The sequence below is a fragment of the Etheostoma spectabile genome, chromosome 19, assembly GCF_008692095.1.
Source record: "Etheostoma spectabile isolate EspeVRDwgs_2016 chromosome 19, UIUC_Espe_1.0, whole genome shotgun sequence".
Classification (NCBI taxonomy): domain Eukaryota; kingdom Metazoa; phylum Chordata; class Actinopteri; order Perciformes; family Percidae; genus Etheostoma; species Etheostoma spectabile.
In genome coordinates, this window is record NC_045751.1 from 7,295,713 (window position 1) to 7,320,801 (window position 25,089).

The window sequence follows — 25,089 nt, forward strand, 5'->3', positions numbered from 1 at the left end:
GCAAACACTTGGTCAATATTTAAATGTCAAATTTTTCCATTTTCACTTTAAACATCACTTTCACTCTGCCTCTCATTGCCTGAGCATAATAGAATAAAGAAAAGATTGTTACAACTCCTGATAGTCATCCTAGTTGCAGACTGGCACATACTGGCCCAACTAGTAATGAAGTCAGCATGACTAATAATAACAGCATAACGAACATCAAGAAAGCATCTTAAATCTATCAATCTCATAGACTTGCAGCTGCAATAACAAAACGAACAGACAGTAGCTTGGAAAAAACTTTCTTTATTTAATTTCTGTTAGTAGGGTTTTACCGCCACAACAACTGTTATGGAGCAATAAATAATCATCAGAATAAGCACCTTGACAGTATTGTTAACCAATACTTACAAAGGCTGCCAATGTGTCACAATAAAACCTAGTGTCAATAAAGAGTTGCATTCAAAAGCAACATTACAATGGCTTCTTTGTGATTGTAATTAGGAGATATCAAATGATAAAGTTACATTTCCAATGACTGAGTAACCCTTCAATGGAATCTTCATCATGTATGTGTTCTTTTTACACTATAGAAACTTTTTTTGTGCTTTTCACAAGATACAGTACACTTTGTATGTGACTGCACTGGTGTAAGCACCGCCTTCAGTCTGTAAAAATAGAACTAAAACTGAAAAATAACATTTGATTATTTTCCATTTACTGTTCCAGCGCTTGTTGATATTGTATCCAGAATAACATAGTATATGTCACAACTGCGATGTATGAGCAACAGTGTGAATAAACAGTGAATATCAAAAGCAGATGTATGTACAGGAAAATATTAATCCAGGTTCAATTTAGAAAAAGTCAAACAATGTGTAGATCCATTGTGGTAACTACGGTGAATGTGCATTCGTGGAGTGGACTTTCCTACCGAGCGCCTCTCCAGACGGGGTTGACTGATCTGTTCCATAATGTCTGAGCTGCAGAATACACTCCACTGTCCCGCTGAGTTTATGTCACGGCTTCTCCAAGTCCAAGCTGCTGGCGCTGGATCCCGAGAGTGACATTGTCAGTGATGGAGCTCAAACTGTTCGCAGCCATGCCAGGAGCAAACATCTGTAGCAGGGGATGCTGGTCCACAGTCTAAACCAGGATTGAGTATGATCCTAGAAACATAATACAGAAACTAATTATTGACTGAAGCCAAAAACCACTTGAAGCTTTAACATTGACACGTTTCTCATACCCATACTAAAGAAAATTAGATGTTTTAATCTTTTATGGCAACATTTTATTATAAATGTTACAAGTAACTGTTTAGTGAAATTACTTAAAACAACCAGAGATTCATAAAACACCCAGAATTGATCAACACAAAGTTCTTCTTCACTGATGCCTTGAGCAGATTTGGCTGCTTTCATAAACTTTCCACACAAAAAGAGCTTGAGGATTCAAACTGGCATAAAGATGCTGTGTGGATGAAGCCTCATCCACACAGCTGAAATTATCACATTATGAGTGGTGGCAAAATCTAGGCCGAGTGTTTTGTTTCCAGCAGTGTGGATACGAATCACTGAGCCTTCTCCCGGTGCAGCTGGAACTAGCTAATTTTTAGTCTAATACCAGAATTAAAATGCCAAACCTAGTATTGCTTCAGGCCCAAAAAAAGTCCTGATTTGAAAGAAATGTCTGATTTCAATGATTAAAGAAATTAAAAATATCACTTTAATTGAGAATACAAGTGTGGGAACCGTTGAAGAAGAAGAGAAAATTGTCTTATATCCAGAACAACAGTTGCATGAATATGTTCCTCAACAACTTCAGAGCCCTCCAAGGTGAGGTAATGCAGGTAGGTGGCCTTTTGAAAATCTGTGCTCTGCTTTACCTGTGGTTGTGCATACAACCTCTCACAAAATGACATTACGTCATCTGCCCCCACACAACATCCACTCAGCCAAAGTGGCGGGACCGGCCCGGCCTGTTCTTTGCCCGGGGAAGGAACAACGTGTCAGAGGATAAGTAGTCATCCATCAGTGTTTCTAATCTACTTTCTGCCTGTCTGCACCTCTGAGCTGGTTTACCTGCAAGATGTCACGTTTCACCAGCGTACAGGATGTAGCCTCACTCGCGTACTCTCTTTCTTCATCTTCACACCTCTCTCTCCTTCCCCTTGGCCTCACAAATCATCATCTCGTCTCCAGCTTGCTTACTATTGATTTATTGTTAACACTCTATACCCTCATTTTTGGTTGCGTGCTTTTGCAGCTTCACCACTCAACAATCATCCTTTCACCTGATTTTCTCTATTGCTCCTTTTGCCCTCTGTTCTGGTTATTCCCTTCCCACGTTTCTCTCCTATGCCTCACCTTGGAGCAGAGCCAGTAGAGCAGCATCAGCATACAGAACCAGGTCCCAACCTGCCTCTGAGTCTCAGCCTGTCCATGTACGCCTGTCTATGCCTCGGGCCTGCGACTGAGGCTGGCTCCTATCACACTCCCTCATCAGCACATCTACAGTACCTGTCTGCTGGCACCCTGCCATCCACACACACAGTTCCCCTTCATTTACCCAGAGAACCTGGTAGAGGGAGAAAAGCAAAAGATAATGCAAGCCTAAATCTATGGAAAAAGACTACTCATGTTGGGGTCAAGCATGTTTGACCTCCATTGAGAACACCCACAGCTACCCTGAGAGGCGCACGTATACAGTACCACTCATTCAGCCTGCTGGCTTCCCCGCACAAGCCCATCAACAGGTTTCTTTGAAGGCCACCGACTCTGTGGTGGGCCATCAAAGCATATCTTCATTCAGTTCCACTGAAAGGATCTGAGGCTCCTAAGAGACGCCGTGTTTGAAGTGATATCTCTGTGCCACTGCATTCTTTACTGTGCTGTCATGACTTCAGTTACACAATAAAAAAAGCAAGAACATGGGCATAAAGCCAGTGCCACCACCCTGGCTGTGTCTCATATATATGTGAACTACTGCTACCTCTGTTTGATTAGTGGATGTACTATACTTGTTTATAGCAACTGTCAGTTCATAATACGGCTGCACTGTGTGTGATCATATATTCCAGTGAATAAAGATCAAACAAACATCAACAAAAAAGACAGAGTCATCTCTACCTGTTGAATCTCATGAGATCACGTTTCCATTACTCAGCCTCTTCTGGGTGCTCACCTGAGATCATCTGAAAAAGATAAAGGATGGGGGGATAAAATGATTCAGAGAGGAGCTCATTCAAGAGTAAACATACAAGTCCACAAAAACTGAGGAATCAGATGTAATTTAGTCCAGCTCTGCCCAGACATGCATTATTGTTCCAAATACAATTTTTTTTTCTTTCTACAGTACAATGAGGGAGCAATCAGTTCCTTCCTCTGTTTTCACAGGTTTAATGAGGTTACAGTGCAGTGATTTCCAACCTTGCAGTCGCAAAATAAATTTGAGGAATCATGACATAATTAACAGGACAGGAAAATTAAGAAAAAAATCAAAACAGACAGAATTGCATTGTTTTTCTTCTAATTGCACCGGATAATTTTACCTCTCCATGCCTCTAAACATTCAAACAGTCAAATAAAACAACACGAAAATCACTCATATGCAACCAGTGATATGATATGATGATGCCACATGTACACAGTGCTTCAGTTTATTGGGACATAATTCAAGAAGGCTACTGGTATAGGACCAGCTGTTGACATGTAGTGAAAGTATACTGAGTACAATAATGCACAAATACAAAATGTGACACAAATGTTTGTAAATTAAAATTAAAGAAAAGGCTCAGGTTATCACTCAATCTCATTGTTGCATAATCTTTTTAACTCTTGGTCAACCAAATGTGGTATTATAATGACCATAGGACTCAAGACCTTCTCCAGTATCTTCAGAGAACATTTAAAAAGCCAAACCTGGAGTAGTGACATAGATCACCCCCGCTATGTTTTATGTTAATATAAGGTTTCAATGGAGCTCTGCAGTAGCTGGCAGTTCAGGAAAAGTGGGGCAGTCAAAGTGGATTTTCCATTGTACCATTTTAAATTACGTGATATGCTGGTTTTATTACATAAGGTTAACAGGTTCAGGTAGATATTGGATCAAGAAACTTCTCTTGATCACATGTTTCTTCATCCAGGCGTGTTAACGACCAAAGTTGTGCTCTCTGGACCAAGGAGAGCTCTGGTCCCTCTTCATCCATTCACAGGACAAGGGTGCACTCTTCTTCTGAGTTTCACCATCCCAGACCTGTTACCTTGGGAACAAATGCACTGTTTCCGAGTGACACAAAGCCTGAACTTAAGAACCTCCTTTCAGGTTGAAGGCTCCAAGAGTTGAGGGGAAAACAGCAATAACAGGATGGCGGGGAGAGAAACTGAATACTGGCAAATTGCTTCCCAGAGTTTCTGGAGGACAGGGTAAAATGATTCTTTCTTTCCTCTCCCTTCTAAAATACCTTTCCCTGGCACCAGGCACCATAGGTAGATGTGTGCTGGTCCCATTTCTTTTATATCCCTTCTTATATTTCAGATTTTTTTCTAGCTATCATACTGAGTGAGTTATCATGTAGACCAGCAGGCTGGAGCAGCATGTGACCAGGCTAAACCTCCAGATGAGGTAATGTTCAGAGGGTTGGTGAGCCAGGAGAAGGGCTGGTCAGGTCTTGATTAGCTCGGGGGTAGGGGCTCTCTCTAATATTGGTCACTTCTTTGTGTGGTGAGATTACTACCTTATGAAATAATGCCCCTGCTGACACGCATGATGGGATCAGAGCTTCCTGCCTGCTGCATCACACTGCTTATGAGCTCTCCACATACTGGAGAGAAAACACACAACCAAACACACACATTATAACCCTTTCCGACATGGCATGAACACTGGGAGATCATACACACAAATTGCAAGTTCCATGCATGCTTATGTGTACAACACACATGCACACGGACACACCAACAAGCAGATACATGGCTGCAAATGTCACCTCCTAGGGCCCCCTCTCTTTCACTTGTGTATGTGCTGACCACAACTGATGACCCCCAGATGGAAAACAACCTGCATTTATTAATGAGGCCAGATGACACACAAACACGCGCTCACTTGCTTTTACTGTGGTAGTCTCCTCCGGCCACTCTCCAATGAAAATCACATGATGGACCACATCCAGCAGAGAATCTCCACCCCGAAAAAAACATCAACAAACAATGTTAAAAAACAGAGAGGATTCTGAGGCAAAGCTTTCAGGGGATTTGATCCGAGCAGTGCTCTAAAGAGAGCTGAGGCTATAGGATGATTTCAATTATTTGATATAATTTCTGATGGTCCATTAGTTCAAAATAAAGCTCTGATTATAAGGGATGTGTAAACAGAAAGTTACAAACAAAACCTGCATCAGAGTCTAAAGCAGAGGAGTGCTTTTTTCCAGATGTGTAATCGACTGTTAATTAGCAGTGGTCTTACTTTCATGCAACCTTTTCCCAAATAAATCTTGTCTGAAAACAAGAACAACTAAATAATGCAGCATTCTGATTTGTTCAACCGCATAGCAAACTTCAACACCTTACTATTTCTACTGTTTAGGAGTCTGCATTAATAAATGCTCATATTTCTGCAGTGCACTTTGTGAAAGCAAATATATACTCGTAGGTGTATACACACACGCCTGCAAGCACACATGCATGCATCCACCCACACACACCAGTTAGGGACACTGGCACAACCTTGCGCCAGTGGTCCTTTAAACCAGTCATGTGAAACAACCCACTCACTTTTGCAAATCAGATTACTCTGAGCTGAGGTGTGCAAGTACACACACAGACACACACAGACACACACAGACACACACACACACTAATCAGATTTTGCCCCACAAACCTTCTCGTCTTTGTGAATGAGCACAAACTGTGAGTATCAGCCAGGACCGGAAATACTGGCTTAAAATGCACATATTCATTTAGAGGATAGGGTCAATGTACAGCTTGTATGGAATGTAGACTAAAACAGTGTAGTTAAGGCCACAGATTCCCTCAAATAAGAACAGAACAAAACAATTTCTTCGTCAAGGAAAACCATAGAGAGCTGTGATAAGCCTCCTTTCAACAGCGCTCGACTGCTGTTGGGCAGCTCTGCAGTGGAATGAGCACATGTGGAAACATGTTTATAGTGTGTTTGGCAGGAATGCAAATGATAGACGATTTGCAAATGATTCAAGTTCTATTCAGCTTACCAAGCACTGATGTTAAAGCCGGCAATTCACACTAGTTTCTTCTGCTTAAATTAGGGTCAAATTTTACTTTATATACATTGTATATATATATATATATATATATATATATATATATATATATATATATATATATATGTATATATATTTTTTGTTGTTGTAATTATTCCATTCAGTGATTGCAGAAGCATAAGTTAAGAAAGATGCAACATGAACATGCAAATGTTTTCATACTGTTTGCTTCTACAGTGCTGAGCACTTCTGACGTCTCTGCACATTTCAGTTTTAGTGATCAGATATGCAACTATTGAGTTTTTTGCTTAGAGTCTTCCATTCTATATCACAATATAAAAGAAGCTGGTTTGCTAGCTGCTTCAGGACTAGTCGGCTTAATTAAACCCAGACAGTTGGAGGAAGTACAAGTCGCTGTCCCTACAGGATCTACATTAAGTCTCCGCTCTGCTAATCAGAAAGCCCTTCAACTACATCAGCATGTCCCTCTGGCCCAACCAACAAGCAAAACTCATTTGTAACTTTGCAACTTTTTAAGAAAACTAGAATTGCTTCTATATTGAGCCTGGAAAATCAACCCCTGCTGTTTCAATGTTCATCATAATAAACAAAATCCTAAATAGATCAGCTGTGTAGCTCATTGTCTGTGCTCCTTTTGCCCTTGGTGCCATGGAGGTCAGAGGGTGGGAAATTGTGGGTGGCAGGAAGCTGAAACAGGACTGACTCTGTCAGTCAGTCCAACTCAAGTTGGTTGATTCTCTCTTCACAGTGACATCTGAGAAGACCAGCGATGGAGACCGGCAGCGAGAGGAATGGAGAAGCAGAGGGGCCGCGCCCTGGGTTCGATTGCACTGGATGCTCAGATAAGACGACAGGAAAGGGCAGATGGGACAGGGCAACAGGGGAAACTGGCTGGGGCTACTGTTACCTCAGGAAGATCTCACTCATCCCTCAGATCACCTGCCACACCTGTGGAGGCCAGAATTTGATTCAATCACGCAGTGCCACCAGCCAGGAGTTGGGAACTGGTCACCAGAGCCTCAGGAAACTGATACAGTAACTTTTAGAGCCACCGTGTACAAGTAAATATTGTACTGACCAGATGTGTATTATTCTTCTTTGTATGTCCATGTTTGTATGTTCTGGGTCAGATTTTGTGACAGTATAGCAATTGAATGCAGCACTGGCACCTGCAAGGTAAAATCCTGTTTCTATGTACAGCTGCAGTGCCATGTGACAACAGCAATAACAAGACAAGCAGGTTTCAAGTCTTTGCACGTTGATTTTAAACCTTACTAAAATGAGTGTAAATCAGTAGCATTTGCTGGTTATAGCATTTAAAATATAAGGATTTGTAGTTTTAAATCATTGTAAAAGAAATATTAGGTTAGTCAGACAAAATGTGGTAATATTGATATTTGTCAATATGTTTGACATGCTAAATAAGCAATCAACCATAAAAAAAAACAAAATAAAATTGTTGGCCTAGTGAGTAACAGGATATAGAAATGCTGTGATGTAACTCAAGAGACATATGGTCAGTCCTACAGCACACATTCCTAACAAAAACGCACGCACGCACGCACGCACGCACGCACGCACGCACGCACGCACGCACGCACACACACACACACACACACACACACACACACACACACACACACACACACACACACACACACACACACACACACACACACACACACACACACACACACACACACACACACACACACACACACACACACACACACACACACACACACACATAAACCACAATGTAGTATCTTCATCTGGAGTGCATTTCCTGTCCTCTCGGTTGGCACATGTGGTATGGTTGCTGTTTGTAGCTCCCTCTCTGCACAGAAACAACTGTTTTACCACTAGAAACAAAACAGAACTTTAGGGACAAGGACCACAACAGTAGACTTCTGTTCTGGGTGTTGAAAATTTAAAGCAAAGAGAAGCACTCCCCACATCTGGAAAAATCCTACATGGGTTATTATGTTGGTTTAGGGTATCGATTTGACGAGAACAGTTCCCAGTTTGGCTCAATTCTCTCACTAAGAAGCAGAGGTGCAATCATCGGTATTATACACTGACATGAAAGTCACTTTTAAGAGAATAATTAAGTTACACCAAGCAGCTCTTTAATAAGACAAATTAGACAGCTGAAACATGTGTGTCAAACTTTACAGAGTAAGAAGTAAGAAGACAGTTCTTCAGCAGCAACAGTGGTGATAAAACAAACAAAAGTGTCTACAAATTATCTTCTATCACTTTTTTAAACCCGTGGAGGTACTAACCAGAAGTGGTCACAGGAGCTGTGAAATGTTAGTTTTAGAGTGAAAGTAAACAGCCTCTGCCATGGTGGGCCTGTACCCTACACAGAGTAAGCACATGTTTCCCATTGTGGTTAAAAGGGAAGGGGATTAAAGTGTAGTGCAGCCGGAGCCACAGCCATACACCCCATGGGGAGATCACAGTACTCTCAGGTCTTTCAGTTCTGCTGATGCAGCCCAGTTGAAAGTGGCTGGTGTGTAGGGAGAAGATATGGCCAGATCTATCAGACGGACTAATCTAGGTCCTCTAGAGCCCAAATATGAGGCCTTTCTTTGGGGCTGAGGAGGAAGGCACGTTACCATGTTGACAAAACTGCCTTACTGAGGCTGGTAGACACACACAAACACAGGCTAGGTAAGGAATATGAAGAGGTGTTGAAACTGAGCAGATTTTGCTTTTCAGAGGCCCGATACTGTCCCTATGAAAAATATATCACCCTCAAAACTTATAATATAAACAGAAACAAAAAAGAGATTTAGACTGAAAACAAAAGCAGAAAAATAATCTGGTTAATTGAGTTTGGCTGCCAAATGTGAGGTTTTCACCCCTGGGCCTCAGGGTCAAATAGGCCACATTTAGGTACCACAGGGGACAGTTAAAGCAGGAGACTGTGACTGTGCAGCCAATTAAAGGACACTTTAAAAAGGCCAATAGTGCAGGGGACATTGAGGAAGATATGCATAGCGGAGCATAACTGCACTTACCAAAAACCACCAATTAACCAACACCCCATGAAGCTCAGCTGTGACCGCTTCAGCTGGACAGCTTCCATCTGCAGTGAGCAAAAACACCTTCTGTGCAGGGTAACAAAAGATGTAGAGGGAGGGTCACACCCTGTTTGCTCTAAACCCTGACTGTTTTGTGACTTGCTTTGAGACCTAAAAGCCAAAACATTAAATCTCAAGTTTTGACTTGATTAAAAACTATCTGCTCTTGAGAAATGACTTGTTCTCAACATTGTACAACTATCACCATGGGTTGGAAATAAAACTGTTAAAATGTTACATCTTGACTTTCAAATTGCTTATTGTGACTTGCCCTGGATGTGTCATACATGACTTGAAAGTTAAATGAACTTTACCCCATATCATATCTTGTACACTTTGCTTCATCTGTGGGATGGGATTCTCACCCAAACAAGTTTAAGTCAAGTATTAAAAAAATTCTTAACCTCTTAGCCTCAAAGGCCAAACACATAAAGATGGATAATTTGATGTCTATGTCGTGAATCTGTCAGTCTTGCATTGGTGTATAGTAAGGGTGTGACGAGATTAAAACATGACGAGATTTCTCGTCGAGGTGAAAAGTTGTCTCGTGAGGCGATGTGATGTCAGCGTGATGGAGCGTGAAATTACTATTGAAGATCCCCCTGCCACTTTTAAATCCTTTGTGTGGCAACATTTTGGTTTTTTGTTGTTTGTTTGCACAGTTTTGAGAGAGCAGTACTTTGGTTATTGATACACTTACTGTTTGCATTTAAAATGTTATTTTTCTGTTATTTACACATTCATTTTATTTATACTGTTTATTTTTTATGTTCGGTTTGTGGAAAGGAGTTAGATTTCTCGTGTGAAATTGTACAGGGCAGAAGCCAGTTGGTAGAGTTTATACTAAACATGTTGCAGTGTTTGCACGTCCTTTGCAAAAAAAGTTAAATAACATTCATCATTTATAGTTGATTTCAAAATGCACCTAAATTGTTTTGCATTTTGTGATTTTTCAGTTGAATAAAAAACTATTTTCCATTCATATATTTCATCGAGGATTTCTTTAAAAATTTTTTAAAAATCTCGTCTCGTCTCGTTCTCGTGATGTGTCTCGTCTCGTGGAGTAAGCGTCTCGTCACACCCCTAGTGTATAGTCTTCCATATTTGTGGGAGAAATTGGGGAACAGGGATTTTATGCAGGGCCTAAATTTCAGTGCAAATTTGCAGGACTTTTTCACCCACAAAAACATTGTGGGAGAAAGAGTCCGGCATGTAAATGTATGTACGTGGGTTTTGAAACTCAAAACTGATTTGTGTAGTGTTAGGGATCAGCTCTTTAAAGGTCACAATGAACAAGTTAGGTCTGCTCAGTAAACCTTGTTCCCTCTCTGATCCAGGCAACTCTTGGCCAATAGTTTCACAACACACGTAACACGTAAGCACCATAAGCATGTAAGCATCTGACCACTTTCTCCTCCTTTATGACATCAGTAATTTCCGATTTCCAATAACGGCAGGCTGACATTCAGCATCTTTGATTAATTGGATCCTATAGGGCTCTTTGTGTGTTTCCGCTTGAGAAAAAAAATGTCAAACACTTTCTGGAGCCCTGATTTGGTAGATCCGAACACGCCTTCAGCCACAAGTACGGCCACAGAGCAAGATGCCCTGGCATGGGATAAAATATCAGCCACAGTAAGAGTTTTCTTATTGAAACTGACCGCAACTTTACATGGGATGGAGTTAAGCGGGATATCTATCAAACTCCCTTGATTACAAACATCTTTCAGCGACACGTGAAATTGCACACACACTCAAACACACATTCATGCATCTATGCACAGGCCTAGAAGCACACCATTGCATGCATGTGTATGTACATGTTGTCCATGCACACATTGACAAAATGTGCAAAACTCCTCATGTAAATGCCAGTGACGGCAACAGTGGAAAAAGGTGGGATGAGGAACACATCAAGGCTAATCCGGCCAGGGATTAGGAGCTGCAAATATCACCAATGATAAACAAATGACTAACATTCCCGGTCTGTGTGGTTACAAGCCCCAGGGCTCCAGCTAGAACCCAGCAGGGTCTGGATCCAATCCATGCTGTTCATCAGTGTGAGTAGAAGCGGCCACTTGTGAAACCTCCATGACAAACACTCGGTGGACAAACCCAGAATGGAGAACAGAAGAGTCCAACCAACCACTCCTCCCACTTTAATTTACAGCTCAGACCTCAGAGTCCCCAGATGGATATTCAGACCAAAATGGCCATTTTGTTACCACTACATTAGTCACTATGACATTGCCTTCTTGTTAGCCATATTCTATGGCGTGACTATTTAATTTTGCCAGATACAATCTCAAGTGACTGACACATATACAGGTACTCCAAGCAAAATTTCCAGTCAACACTGAGGTTGAGTTAGCAAGTTTACTGTTAGCATAAATCAATTGATGACATTATGTTACAGATCACATGTTGGTTATGCAGATGGTTAAATAAGTGTCTTGTTTTAGGAAAATCCACCTCATTCTTTAAAAGTAAATGTTTACTTTGTGTATATAACAATTAAATATATCACAAGCAATTATTTAAAACAGTAATCAAACCAGTGCTGAAACTATTACTCCATTGAATAAATTTCTTAGATATGAGCATTTTAAATTCAACACCCGTGGGTTGAGGACCCGTCAACAAACAAAACAGTAATTTTGAAGCCTGTAAGAATAAGAATTCGCTATTTTCTGTAGATTAAACAATTAAGCGTTTCAATTTGACAAATCTTGCTCATATTTTCAATTTATGATACAAAGCAAGGAAACAGACCACTAACAACAAACTTTTTTATATCACTTGATATCATTTGGCATGTGAGTGCCTGGACTCATGTTACAAAGTCCTCGTGTTCAAGGGAAAAAGGGGTCAACACGAGAAAGAAAGTAGAGCAGTACTGTTTAGCATTATTGCAATTATTGACAAAATATGGATTGCTTGTCTAGGCGTCACTATGGAGATTATTGAAGAGGAATGGTGGAAAGATAAAGAAATGGGCCATGAATTCCTTTAAGTAGTAACAGGGTTGGTTAATTAGCAGTGTGTGATTAAACTGAGATCAAAGGTAAAGCAGTGAAAGCAGGTTGTGATTTGGTCGGTGCAGTTTTCTACTACCAGGAAATAGTGCCCAAGAGGAGAAAGGGCTTCCACTGAAAATGCAGACACAGCACATTTCCCTCCCTCACTTCTACTAGCTCTTTTGTCTTAGGTGACATCAGATGAGATGATCCAGTAAGTCTTGGGTGGAAGTTTTAAGGCTTTAATCTCAGTGTGTGTGTGTGTGTGTGTGTGCGTGTGTTGAGAAATTGAAGTATGTCTTCCCTTTGCTCTAATCCACCTATTTTGTTACGGTCCACTGGTCAGATTCAAGGTGGAAAAGTGCCGAGACCGCAACGTTTTGCCTTCTCAGTCAGTCTAGCCCACAAAGCTTTACCTGCTGAGTCCAGAGGTTCACCAAGCCTGAAGGACTCTGTTGCTTTAACCTTGTCCCCAAACATGTCCCTGGCCTACACAAAAGCCATCTGGGGTGCGGCTGAGAGCTTTAGCAACAAAATAACTCTTTCAATCTGCACTCTGCATGGTTCTGACTGCAGGGCGCTGAGGTCGTCAATACCAAGAATCTCACTGGACCTCCTCCCCCTTCTGCTCCACCCGTCTAATCCTGGCCTACATGACTGACTCCAAGTGAAAGCCCCACACGCCAGAGGTGGGAGCCAAAAGCACTGTGGGATTCAAAAAAGACCACCTGCTCATCAAACTAAATTGCACTCATGGAAGGCAATGGGGAACAGAGAGAATGAAAAGGAGGGGAGTACGAGAAAAAAATAAGTATGAATAAAAAGAAAGACAAGTCACTGCTCTCCCTCTGTGATCTTGGTAGACAAAAGAACAAATTGCATTTCTGCGTCATGGCACCCGAGAGTCAAAATTGGCATACTGTCCCTCTCAGTACGGTTTGTGTGCGAGCATGTTGATAACGGTTCCATCAGTTCCCACAAGAGAGCCAGAGAGGTGCACAGGCCTACCTTTCAGCCTTTCATCTTGGCTTCTTTTGTATTCTGCTACACTCTGTTGTCTCTCTCCTCTATTGGGTGGAATTGACTGTTATTATTCCAAACAGCATTATCTTTATTAATGCCACAGGTCTCAGGACTCTGCACTCCCTGGGAGTCGGGTCTGGACAGAGCTGCAACCAATCTCCCTAGATAAAAGCTCAGCGGAGAGCTGTATGCAAGCCAGACAGCTCGGGCAGGCCTTCATCCTCCCTCCTCATTCTCAGAAAGAGGTATAGGCCCTACAAAGACTAAGATATGGCTTTAATCTTAGCACTTTCAGTCCGACAGAAACATTTTAACTGAGAGCAGCTCTCTACGAGGCTATCAGAAGTCACTCCGGGTTGTTAGCCACCAGTCACAACAAACACATTGTATTATTAGTAACTACATTTCAATAATATCTGAAAATTGCTAAAAAGAAAAAAATATCCATGAAAACATGGACATTAAGGAAAAGGCTTTGGAGTCCCACACTGTTCAGGATATAAGTCATGAAACTATATATTCTGGTGCTCAGGTTTATGAGTGTGCCCTCCATTTCTACTGTGGCTTATATTGTTGGTGGCTCGTATGTACTTGGAGCCGAGGCTGTTTCCAGAAGTCAGCCATGCATGACGAGTTATTTTAAAGGTGGTGTGGAGAGCTGACGTGTGGCCAGGCCAGGCCAGGGCAGCAGCTTGGGTCTCAGCTTTGTGCCTCAAGCCCCTCGCTCCAGTGGTCACACAGCATCAGCTCCCGGCCTGAGCCCGGACACTGATTAATGGGACAGGGGGATTACTATCAAACCAGCCGTGAGGACCACCCAGATAGTGGCACAGGACGACAGCCGCACAAACACACACAGGCACACATGCACGCAAATTCAAACATACTTAGTCACACAAGCACTTACATGCATCTTTTTAAACAGATATCCCCAGAAATCCACATACTTAAACAAATAGTGATTGAAACAAAAATATTGCCATTTAAGATGTTAATTATTAAAACTTTCTAAAATTAAACAAGCGTAAAAAGCTGCACATGCCATTTGTAATGACTCTGTTTACCACTCAAGTGCAGTGGGAGGAATTCATTTGCTGAGGCTTTCTCATTACCACAAAGCAAGGGAGCCAGCAAGGGAGCCAATTCTGCTCATCAGGGTTCATATGTACTGTATCTACAGGATGTGCCTAGTTAGAAGTAAGTCTTCTCAATCACGTCATACCATTTTTTTTTCTTATTCTCACTTCAGTTTGCATACTGCATTATTGAAGAGTGATGACTTGTGTAATTTTCTTTCTCAACTGACCCAGGTCCAAAACAACAACGTTCCATTTAGTTACATATGTGAAGCAAAAGGCAGGCTAAAACTCTGGCTTTCATTAAAACCTTTTTAAATTCTCTGAAATTGCTGACATTCAACTTGATCATGATGTTTAATACTTCACTTTCCTCTTTTGCTTGATGCAGGTCTTGACTTCTCTCATTTTCCTTCCGAATGCGTTTACCATTTTCCACCAAGTCACATTTTCATCCAGCATGTGCAAATACACTGAGCAAAAGAGGGAAAAAATACAAATATTTCTCACTTGCCAGGGCACGGCACAACTCAACCTCAAAGCACCAGTTTGATGAGCTGAACAATAAGAGTCAATGACAAATCGGACGTGGTGCATTCCTTGAGCAAACACTCACCTCATAAAGGGAGACGGGTAGGCAAACACTCACCTGCCCTAAGCTAATAACTTGTGTGGAGGCAAACACACAAATACACTCACACATGTACACACTTGAGCTTGTCGATATGTTGAGACAATGATGGGAATTAAACTGCTCAAAACTGTGTTAGCATAAAGTTATGACTGATTTAATCTCAGAGAGCCACAAGTAGCATTTTTAATAACAAAAGCACCATACCAGAGGAATGCAGGCGATGTGGTTCTCTTTGTGCTGTTACACTGTGCTATGTGAAGCATGGAAATAGACTGGTACAACTAATATTTAAATGTTAGGCCCGCTCTGTTTAGGGTTTATTTTAATCATTGCACTGCAAAAATAAACAAAAATTGAATTATATTAACTAAGGCCATCCCAATGGCTTCAGGAGGAGGATTTAAGGGGCTTACACATAATGTGATGTATAATAAGTTACAAATTATAAACCACATGTCTGTACGTAGCCTTTCTCAAAACATTTGCATGTGTCCATTTCTGATTGTGTTTTTAAAATGTCTGCATGCTTGTGTGTCAGGAAATCATTTATGACTGGACTCATTTCCCTTTTTTCAAGATTTATTTTTGCCATTTTAGAGCTTTATTTGTGACAAGTAAGCTTAGACATGAAAGGGGTGAGAAAGAGGGAATGACATGCAGCAAAGGGCAGCAGGTCGAAACTTAACCCGTGGCCGCTGCATTGAGGACTGAGCCTCTGTTTATGGGCGCACACTCTACCAGGTGAGCTACCCAGGCTACCTGGACTCATTTTCCTACCAAACAAACCACACACATTTCCCCCTAAAGCTTTCTCTCCCAGTTGAGCAGAGCAAAGCTCCGGTGACAGCACCCCAGACTTCATTTCAGCAGACTTCACTCAGTGGGATACACCCAGAACACTTCCTGACCATGTGACTCCCCCCAGTTGCCTTTTGATTGGACTCTCAGAGGATGAAGAGAAGAGGGGGGCGGTGGTGGCAACAGAGCTGGCTGGCAGCGGATACGAGAGAAAACAAATTCCTGCCCCATTGCCATGGAGATGAGTCAACAGCAGGTCGGGAGGGGGGGCAGAGAGTTCTGTGGTTGAGGGGCACAGGCTGACCTGCTGTAGTTAACAGTTCATCCCCGTATCCGGCTCCCAAATGTTTGGGCAAACACGGAGTGCAGCGGAGTCAAAAGGGCCCCAAGGGGCTGAGAGAGGGCCATCGCCCTGGGGTGACAAGATGACAGGCACACACTGGTTGGTAGAGGGTGGACCAGCTGAATGGGGAGTAAGGGATAGGGGGCACCAATGGAAAGGGAGTGGGGGCTGATGGGATGTGGGAGAGGGGCTAAGTACATTGAGTACCACAGGCTACAGCACTGTCACAAAACAGTAGTGATGGCTGCGGCTTTAAAAAGCAGTGTAATTAAATAAATTGTGTTAAAAGGTCATTTTGAAGAGAACAATGTCTTAAGTAAACCACAACAAATATACCCAGTAAATTATGTCTAAATGCTTCATGTTAAGCTAAATAATTAACATTTGGCTACCAGTTGTGCCAACAGTTAAAGTAGGAGTTGCGTCAGTTTTATAAGCCTAAACCACAGTTACACTAAAGGTCTCTGCATAGGTCCGCTCTGCTACAGTTAGTGAAAACGTTCAGCCCATCTGGGTGAGCCACAAGAGCTGCAAAGCAAAACACTACTGTACAAAAAAGCATGTAGATAAGGATATAACATCACCTTATGACAACTAGGCTTATATAGAAGAAGCTTATACAGCAGATATTTACAGGAGAGAAAACTGAAAACACTGAAACACCACAAGCACACTCAGTCTATTTGCGGTCTTTAGAAACATATTTACTCACCAGAAGATCCCTGGGAAGCAATTAAAGTTTGACATCTCATTCCAAGAATTTGAATTCCTTCACTGTGAAGAAAAAAAAATCAAAAGAAGACAAACGTCACTTCACACACCAACTACAGTGTAGTATTCCACTGGTATAGTTGTTTAACGTTTCACTCCCATGTGGTTCAGTTCATTTAGGTAGAACAGTGTTAGAGCATGTAATATGAGGTATGAATGGAAAATGGTTCAAAGCCTCAACCCACAGGACCAGGTTCCAAAACACTGACCACTTTACAATGGAGCAGAGCGCCGCTTGACAATAATGGGTCATAGACAGAAATAACAGGGGCGCGACGGGTGGATCTCATCAATGTCACATCATACAGTAAAAGATCTGCAAGGCTTCAATACTGTACTTGATACATGATAGGCTGGAGTTTATGTAGCGTAAGTTTTTGTCTCAGTCAGCAGAAGCCATCATATGTAACTTTATGCAGCGTCACGACTTGGTTTCCTCCCTAGAATGTCAAACCAAAACCCATCATCCAATTGGCCATCTTTGAAGAGTTGAAATGCCACCATTACAACAGAGCTTTCACTGGGCAGGGGTGTCAGGAGGGTGTGTTAGCAGAGAGGACACTTTACTGGTTCTCCACTTCTACTCACGTCAGAGCAGTGTTTTCGTAAACACTGATGTAGCATGTCCTTCATTTAGTGGGAATTAAGATCCTCTCAATAATAATCCACCTAACAAATCTTATAAATGAAAAACAGGACTGCATCATTTATAGTGCGTCTGTCGGTGAAAGAGAGGAGAGAAAGGAACAAAAACAAGAGAAAAAAAGTAAGATTATGATAAAAATAGCAGATGTTGAGAGTCATTTCTCGAAAGGTGTGTCATTCAGGGAGTTTGGGACGAACTTTTGGCCATGGCTGAGCTCTAAATTTAGCATATTTGCTAAAATAAAAAGTGAGTTCAGTCGCTGGCACTGGAAATTTCTCCTCCCTTTTTATGACCTCAGTGGTGCAGCCGGCGTCACTCATGACGAAATACAAACCATATAAAACAACAAAAAAAGACCTCCTCAAATACTCTGAGTACATAAGGAAACAACCACAATTTAATGTTCCCTGTAAATGATCTTAATATGGCAACCCAAGTCAAGATTAACAGAAAAATAGGGTTTTGCACATTCTAAGTTTAGAGCAAAGTTTGTGCATGAATTACCTTTTACATAACAACTTTTAACAGAACACAGTCTCTAGTTTGATATTCAGAAATCGATAAGTTACTTAAGCTTCTGTAGATGTCCACTTGGCTGTGTGTAGGGAAAAAGGATGTATGACACATGTAGAAAGTGTTTGTTTATTGTATCCAACATGCTGGGGATGAGCCTGTGTGTGGCAGACTGGGGAGGATGCCCCAGGGCCAGGCTGAGGAATAAGTGAAGCAGAAGTCCCATCTAAGCTCTAAAGCATGCGTGTATCAGGTCTGTAACTAAAACACAAGCATAAACACAGGCGATGTTAGGGATTACACCCTGCAATACCGCCGCAGGAAACCACAGACAGCACAGGTGTAAACATCGCCACGGACACATTTTTCCTCATCTCCGTTCTGCCAGTGGAGGTCTGACTGACAGCTCATCATATAACCTTGTTGGCTGCGTGAAACTAGCATAAACATCTGTAGGTGTGTGTGTGTGTGTGTGTGTGTGTGTGTGTGTGTGTGTGTGTGTGTGTGCCATAGGTGAGGCACACACAAAGAAGGATTACAATGACCTAATGTCATGTCAAAGAAGCCTTGCAGCACAATACCACACACAATCTTTCAAAGATAGTAACATCTTTCGTTTAAGAAACATTTTTATTAATTAGATTTCTTATTATTTGTCTCACTTTCCTTTGAGAGTTGAATCTGATATGCTACATCAATTATAAAACCTATTTGCTATTTGCAAGAAATCAAAGTGCTGTACTCGGATGTGTTTTTCTTTTAAACATTGTTTCCTAGAGATTAAAAGGAATAAGTTTTAGTGGGAGCAGCAAAGATGAAATGGGAGGAAAGCACATTTCCTCAGTAAACAGCACCCTCTAGAGCAATACCCAACAGTACATTCAATGCTGCACCTCACTCTCATTGCCTGTCTCTTTATAACAGCAGGGAATTATGCTCATTTGACAGATTCATCAGTAACAATTACTTTATTTAAAATGCCCCCAAAAAATCCCGTCAATTGTAAAAATTATACAATTAGATAAGCTCACATGCTTATTGTTATTTTTCTGTAAAAGATACCAAATAAGCAGGTTGTCTTGTTCTCCAGCTTATTTCTGAGCCACAAATGTACAATTACAGAGTTGAGGTGAAAGCACTCATTTTCCCAGTGTGAGTTGATAATGAGGCAGGCTGTTATTAAGATGTTTGCTTTAATCGTGTGCAGGGTTATTAGGGGCGGTTTACAGTACACAAGAGAGATTAACGTAGGCCACGCATGACGGAAAAAGCTGAGAAGGCCAACGATAAGCCAACTACCCACAACTGTGAAGCAGGCTGAGAAATATGAGCACAGTAGGACATGAAACTCAGCAAGACAAAACTCTCTCTCTCTCTCTCTCTCTCTCTCTCTCTCTCTGCCTCAAATCATGTTACACAACCACAAAGGAATGCCTCGTATATCGGAGACAGATTTAAAACAAGCGGAAAGGAAAAGAACAGTAAAGAGAGGATTGCAGATTGATCTATAGAAGCATTGGGTGTTGTTTGGTTGCTTTCTGTTTGTATAAAAAAGACAACATGGCAGGGAGCTTGGCAGTACCGTTTAGGCACACTGCAATGACACAAGTCCGGACACATACTCACCCAACTACTTCACACATGCTTACATAAACTAAATCAGCTCGAGACACACAGCTGTGTGCACCAACCAGGGAGCACTACATGTTTTGTATATATTTTTCCATGCCTTTAATAAAAATAGACATAGTTTCAATACATTTTGTTGGAATTTAGGGAGCACTTGAAAATCCATCATTTTATGAGCTTTTAAATTTTCCCACAGAATTCTTTCCGTGCATTTGACCCATACACATGAAAGTAGCACTCAATTAGGACGGCACACAGAGAAAAAATTTGGTACTTAAACATGACATGCAGCAACCACGTACATGTTTATGAGACCCGTCTTGCATTAAAAACCAAACTATTTCATGACATGTAGACAATGGAAAGTGATCTATTAGATAAAATGAAGAAATTCGAGTTTCTGAATATTTTTTAAAACTTATGTAAACTGAGGTCAAAACTGAGCTGAACTGTGTTGGCAACATCAGGTGGATCCACACAATTCTATTATTAATTATCCTCCAAAGCTTGGATTTGGTTCATGTCAACACTATGCATATTTGTTGCTTTATTTTATTCAGTTGCACAACTAGTAAACCACAAAAACCTGTGATTGAAATGAACATTTCACACATCCTTTTGCAGAGCAATGTTTGACTGCATTAGTAAAAGGTGTAGGTGTGTGTGTGTGTGTGTGTGTGTGTGTGTGTGGTGTGTGTGTGTGTGTGTGTGGTGTGTGTGTGTGTGTGTGTGTGTGTGTGTGTGTGTGTGTGTCTCTATTTGTGTATCAAGTTAGCAGAATGTCAGAGTGGTGAAGTATTAGAGCAGTGTTTGCTCTCTTCCATGTACTCTTGGGGACCAGCCTGTTTGAGAGTTTGAACAGTGACGTGTGAAACCCGTAAAAACAGGACATAGTGCTGCTCTGTTTGCTTAAGAATACCCAAAGAATAGACTGCCATTAGAAAAAAAATCTGTCAGCCTGCATTCCTCCTGTCCATCAAACCCTACCTGTTGAACAAGATATATATATAGGGGTAGTTACAAGAAGATCTACTTCTTGGTGAGATGACTTGCAATTTGTTCAAAAGTTGTCAGCTTTCTGACCTTCATATCTGACCCAAGGGAGGAGGCATGCATCCACATCTTTGCATGAGAACAATTCCTTTTTCCATCTTTTCTGAGTGTGAATATGTGCACACTAACACAGAGTCTTTTTAAGCATTCATTAATCAACAAAAGCAATGATGATAAATAATGTAAGTATCAAATATTATATACTGCTTGATAGAATTTACTGTAAAGTTATAGTGCGTAGTTTCTACCACCCCCATGTGGAATTCTAAGTAATGACATCAAAACTGTCGGTGCGGCCACATGATACAAGCATTCTATGACCGTGCACCCCGCCCCCTTCCCCCTCCATGCAGTTGCTTGTAGCCGAGGAGGACATGGAGGATTAAAACAAACATGTACTCTTCAGAAGAGGTAATTATCTTCACTCAAGCGTCTGTGCGGGAAAGTCATGACACAATCTTCTGAACATAGCCATACTGAGAAATACAGAGAGAGTTGTGTGGAGCTGATAGTCTTAATTAGCTTTGTAGCAACTGATTTGGCAATGGCTTGAATGTAACGGACGCTCATTAATGTCAAAAAGTTATGCACTTTCATAATGAGCTTGCAACATTGTAAATTACATCTTGACAGCATCGTTTGATAATTTGTCAGCGAAACAATATGACAGTTTGAAAACAGCGGTTAAGAAATATATTCTAGTTAAGTCATTAGTTTAACTGCATTGACAGCAGAGTCGACACTCACGACAAAATCAAACTTTGCATGTGCTGCTATTGGTTAAAAGCTGCATGTGAACTATATTTTGTTGCTAGAGAGGCTGAATAAATCCAGTCCAAACCAGATCAATAGGCCTGCAAACAAGTCAGGACCACCTGAAAAGCTCAAACTCCTTGCAATCATTAAAACTAAAATAATGAAACAATAAAAACAGTATCTATTTTGATAAATGTTTGACACTTTCCAAATGCAATGGACAAAATTCACTAATTACAGCTTCTATAATACTGTATTTTTTTAGTTTTATATAATTGGTACAATTAGTAACTTTTTTGGACTGTTAATCAGATGAGATTGGCATTTTCCACTATGCACTGATATATCAACACAAAATAGAAACAATAAATCATATTAGGGCAGTAACTAGCGTTTCTTCCCATTTTGGTTTTAACTACTGATTTTCTTCTTCTTTTGACTAATTGATAAATCATTTGGTCTATAAACATGAGAAAACTGTGAAAATGTCACACTTTCCTAGAGTCCAAAGGGACTTCTTCAAATGTTTTTTGTTTTAACAGGCCTACAGTCCAAAACCCCAAACACTTTCTTGCAGCCTTCTGTCCATTATCTGTTATGTGAAACATTTTAACGATGTTTTCAGCAGAGATGCCCAACTTGCTCTTATGTAACATTTGATACAGCCCATGAAAACAAACTGATGGATCCAATGGTAAAGCTGGGCAAAGACGTTGTGTGGAAATCCATCAACTGGAACATATGAAAAGGGAGAGAGGCACCACAAGATTCCACCCCCTCCCTGTCATCATCCTCGTATCAGAGGAGCCATTGGGGGAACTCAATGTGATTTGTATGTGTGTTTTTGAAGAGGGGTGCTCATAAACAGCCATGAAAGGGGCCCCTCCATTCAGCTCGCCAGCAAAGATGCGCTTCATTGGGCCGGTCTTTTGTTTTCCCCTGTTCACAAAACCTTAAGCACAGAAAAAAGGGGTTGCTTCTCTCGATGTGTGCAGGCACAAATGATGCCATTAGATTGGTGCCTGCTTTGGGTGAAAAAGGCTTCAGTAGCGCTTGAAGTGATTTAAAAGATGCAGGAGAGAGCTGCCTGCAAATCCTGTTTGGAAATAACACTGGAGGAGAATGGGGAGGCAAAATGCCAAGCAAGTTATTATTCTATAGTATGCAAAATTGCTCTCAACTCCATGAGTGCCGTGGATGTTAAAACAAAAGATGTGGAAAATTCCTTTGTCACGTGATGAGGGTCAAAGTGTTGCGGTGGTTAGTGGGGTCAGGAAGTTCACCAAACTTCCCACGCTGCCTTACACCATAAGATCATGGTTGAAGCCTGAAACACTCTTTAATTTTGGCAAGGGAAATTTTGTCCAAGTACCAACACAAGGATGAGCCCTTAGGAAAGAAAAGAAATAATACAAACTCAAGACTTCCTCATCATCATGTCAAGGCGGAAACACAGATTACATACCCAGGATGGAAGAATGACTGAGGAAAACATTCTCACAAAAAATACGTAAAATTTAAAAATAATTGGGTCAGGTATGTCAGTGATGTCACAGAGATACAATGACTAAACACTGGAGGTATGTCATTGACTGATACTGTAACTCTATAATGCAAAAAAGACAAAGCCTGTGCACCTTTCTACTTGAGCAGTTTAGAACTATTCCAGTCAAGCAAGCAGATGATAATGACACTGTGCCAGCCAATAGCATTGTGCAGGGCATGTCATCATGGTGCCTGGTCTTCAACAGCAACCTAATAGGCATGAGAACCTTGCAGTGTCAACAAAAGGGACAGTGCCAAACAAAACCACTTGTTGTAAGTGAGAGGGTTTAAACAGGCTAGGTCCGGTTCCACTCTACACAGCCTTCAGTTACATTATGTCTCCTTGACATCCCAGCTATCAAGAAGAGCATTTGTTGTTTGTTTTTTCTTTTGTAAATTAAAGTGCTATTTTGGGCAGCCTTCCACATCTACTCTCAGATGACCTTTTCAGTGTTTGAATTCTTTAGAGGAAGTATTAGTTTATTAAAGTGTCTATAGAGTTTAGAATTTCATTTATTGGTATGAATGTAAATATGGTGCAAAATGTGAGAACTTGTACAATACAATGTGAGAACTTGCAGAACAAAAAATCTGAACTGGTATGTTAAAATTTGCACTTCACTCACTCATCTGCAAATATTCACTCACATGTGATCTGAATTTGAAGTCACACAAAGAAAAAAAACACAGGAGCTTGTAAAAAAAATCGGAACTAGTAAATTGAAATTTGCACTCGTACAAATTCGCAGACCTGTGTCTGAATGTGAAGTCACAGAAAAGAAAAAAAAATCACAAATGTGTTGATTGATATTTACATGAACACGACAGCTGCAAAATGGTGAAGCAACATTTACTCTCTTTACTTTTTTATTTTTTATTTACTCTGGTTAATTTTCCATCACAACCACAACTCAGTGATTACAACCTCTCAGATCTGTCACTGCAACTTCACATGTGCTCTCTTGCATCACCAAGTAGCGAATCTGCTTGCCTTGACTTTTGCCACAATTTTGCGATACATTTGGTGCAAAAGTAATTTGTACCTGTGGACTTAGGCTGTGGAGCTCTGAGCCAAAAGAATGTGGAGAGCAGGGTTTTGATCACTAGATGAGGGACAACTCTCTCCGGCTTATTTATGCAGCTTTCAAGCTCTCTAGTCTTATAATCACTTGAGGATTTACCTGTGCAGGTTGTCCTCATTCCACAGGGTTTGAAAAAAAAACATGTTCATTAAATTTTCTTAAAAAGGGCTTCCTGTACCAACGCTTGGTAGTCTTACAGAAAAAAGTATCAAACTAGGGTGAAGGGTAAATTAAGTAAAAGTAAGTAATTAAGTAAATTAATTAAAAATTTCTAATCGGTAAAAACATACACACCAGGTGAGCTAACAGTGAGTTGTTGAAAGGAATTCAGTTGCTCAAACTCCCAACCGATAGGTTTTTCCCCCATTTGGCATATTTATCAGATGTCTGGTCTGCCAAACCATATCACCTTTGATTGCACACAACAGGGTAGTCAAATGCACAAAATACCTCTCATATCAGTGCTCATTATTAACTTAGTTCAAGAACTTTCAGATAAAGTTTCTGCTGTAAACTACAGTCAACTGGGACATATGGAAAGTAACTTTATGTGGACACACTGTTTTCTTAAAATCTACAGTATCTGCTTTTTCTCAAGGTTTGAGTTCCACTCAGGAAAGGATACAGAATGAACCAACTTTTCAATTCCAATACAAGTAACAAACAAATGCTGCACCCTGCCAGGAAGCTTAAACATTGAGCAGAAATGCTGTGAGGAGAAAATTGAACAGGATACCACTACACAGTTTATCCTTTAGAGCATTATGTTTACCCACATTTACTGGTATGTAAAAACAATAAAATGAAAAACAATTAACAACTTAAAATCCACATTTCTGAGAACAAAATTATATTTTATTCTTCTGG

At 40.8% G+C, this 25,089-nt stretch overlaps 1 long non-coding RNA gene across 1 annotated transcript in view; it reads right to left on the minus strand.

The window, feature by feature from the left end:
* Positions 1-283: 283 nt before the first annotated feature.
* LOC116707393 (uncharacterized) overlaps positions 284-25,089 on the minus strand; it is a 59,341-nt gene continuing 34,535 nt past the window's right edge. Inside the window, exons 2-4 of the long non-coding RNA XR_004336503.1 lie at positions 16,940-17,001; positions 3,117-3,181; positions 284-1,154 (exon numbers count right to left, since the gene is read on the minus strand). This is a non-coding gene — a long non-coding RNA (uncharacterized LOC116707393). The remainder of the gene's footprint in view (positions 1,155-3,116; positions 3,182-16,939; positions 17,002-25,089) is intronic.